This window comes from Oncorhynchus mykiss, chromosome Y, assembly GCF_013265735.2.
Source record: "Oncorhynchus mykiss isolate Arlee chromosome Y, USDA_OmykA_1.1, whole genome shotgun sequence".
In the NCBI taxonomy this organism is placed as follows: domain Eukaryota; kingdom Metazoa; phylum Chordata; class Actinopteri; order Salmoniformes; family Salmonidae; genus Oncorhynchus; species Oncorhynchus mykiss.
This window is the reverse complement of record NC_048593.1, coordinates 15,029,734-15,032,029: the sequence shown is the minus strand read 5'-3', so window position 1 is coordinate 15,032,029 and position 2,296 is coordinate 15,029,734. Positions and strand designations below refer to the sequence as shown.

The 2,296-nt window shown below is 37.6% G+C and overlaps 1 non-coding gene across 1 annotated transcript; it reads right to left on the bottom strand.

Moving 5' to 3' along the window:
- Positions 1 to 1,930: 1,930 nt before the first annotated feature.
- trnaa-ugc lies at positions 1,931 to 2,002 on the bottom strand. The gene has a single exon. It is a non-coding gene; the product is annotated as a tRNA-Ala (tRNA).
- Positions 2,003 to 2,296: the final 294 nt, after the last annotated feature.

Here is a 2,296-nt window from a genome sequence, read left to right as displayed (position 1 = left end):
CATTGATCAGGTACTGATACCCCCTGTAAAGCTCCATTCTTGTGTATTTTATTTGGCGCATGTGACAGATAAAATTAGATTTGATTTAGTGTGTATATACCCTCTTAGAAAAAAGGGTTCCAAAAGGGTTCTTTGTGGAGGGATAGGATTCTACCAAGAACCGTTTTTATCTGAAGAACCCTTTTTGGAAGACAACCATTCTTTGTGAGGCAAAGAGTTCTACCTAGAAACTTTTTCATCCTAAGAACCGTTTTCATTTAATAATTGTTTGGAAGGCAAGAAGGATTATTTGGAAGGCGAGAAGGGTTCTACATAGAACATCAGGAGTTTGAGTAATCTGATCATTTTAAAAAGATAAGTGTGGGAATGTTTTAAACTGTACCTATGTACAAAGCGAAAACAAGTTTTTAGATTAAAAAAAATGGATTAAAAAAAATCCTTATTTACAGAAGTTAATATGTGAAAAAAGTCAAGGGGTCTGAATACTTTCCCAAATGCACTGTATATCTGGCATTGCCTTAATCATGTTACATATATAGTACAGACATAGCTGACATCTTTGCATAAAGAGTATTTTCCGTGATTTTATTGAGCCGAGAGTAGGAGAAAAGAAGGGAGTATGAACCAGCAGCATATTGTATATGGCACACAGCAAATTGGCCAGTTTTACCTAGTGTTGATTTTTCAGTGTAACTTATAATGTTGATTCAGGAGTTAAATGAAGTGGTGTACACTTAATGGTGTAAAATAACCCTAGTGTTGTTGTGTTGTTGTTAATAACCAGAGTTGAGTGTGATTGTGTCATTTTTACTCTTTGATTAGTAAAACGCTCAAAACCATGCCCTCATTAGCATATTTCCCAGCATGCTCTATTGCAGGTTGATTTTCAGAATTGTTTCAATATCTGTATTTTTTGCAGGTAATCATTGGTTGATTAATCTTATGCTACACAAAGATGAATAACATCAATTTTTCTAAACAAATCCAATCTGTTAGTAGTGAGACGTATTGCACCCGTTACTGAAATAGTTGTTCCAGTTGATTTAGATCATTCCATTAGTCAATATCCTTAACCTGGTAGTCATTCTGAATGCAGGTTGTGGGTGATTAAAAATGCTAATTGGATATCCTCAATCTGTCTGGATTCCAATAGGAATTACGCATAACTTTGCATCCAGCATAATGTGATTTGCAGGCCTGATGTCACCTGTAAAACCAGTAGTTTCCTAACACCGCTGTGTTAGGTTGTATCTAGGCCCTCAAAGAAATACCTTACAATCACAATGTTGTGTCATAAAGAGTTTAATTTTAAAGTCTAAATTGACTAATGGAAGATAAAAGGGTTCTCGGTAGAACCCATCATGGAGTGTTGTAGGTGCAAGATAGCGTCCATGCCTGCTCCTGCTCCCTCTGTTAAAACTGTATCATGATAATGTAGCCTACTATACACTATTACTCTCTTCGCTATGAAAATTGGTTGCGTTTTGTGAAACGTTTAATTAAGTTTAGTTGCCATATAAGGATAGCCCATGTGTCTTCATCAATCTCAGTGGTCTTTGTTTATGCAGAGAGGGAGCGGTGGTCACAATTGGACAATGCACAAGTAAATAAACAAAGCTGTGCGGGTTGTTTACATATTTTGTTGGCTAATAAAATGTATCAATGCTAATGCTGGGGGCGGCAGGTAACCTAGTGGTTAGAGCGGTTTTGTAGATCGAATCCCCGAGCTGACAAGGTAAACATTTGTCGTTCTTCCCCTGAACAAGGCAGTTCCAAGGCCGTCATTGTAAATATGAATTTGTTCTTAACTGACTTGCCTATTTAAATAAAGGTTAAATAAAAAATAAAACAATATTAAATGCACAATCGAAATACTATTTGCGAAATTATAAACAAAAGGAACCTTGTTTTTTTTCGGAGAAAATATTTATGGAGATGCCGGGGATTGAACCCGGGGCCTCATACATGCAAAGCATGCGCTCTACCACTGAGCTACATCCCCTTCCACGTAAATGTAAGGGAAATAAGGCAATACAAATATAAGCCCACAAATAGGTACACTAAAAGAACAATACGAATATCCAATAATCATTCAAACTGTATCGCTTTGCAGTTGCTATCCCCCCCCCCCCCCCCCCCCCCCCCACACACACACACACACCCCTCCCAGAAATAGTTAGTTGCCTACGGACGGAAAACGGCAATTTTCCACAACCTTCTCCACAAGATGGCAGTAAGGCCGTTTTCTCCATACTAACGTTACATAACAACCTCAAAGCTTGATTTCACCAGATAT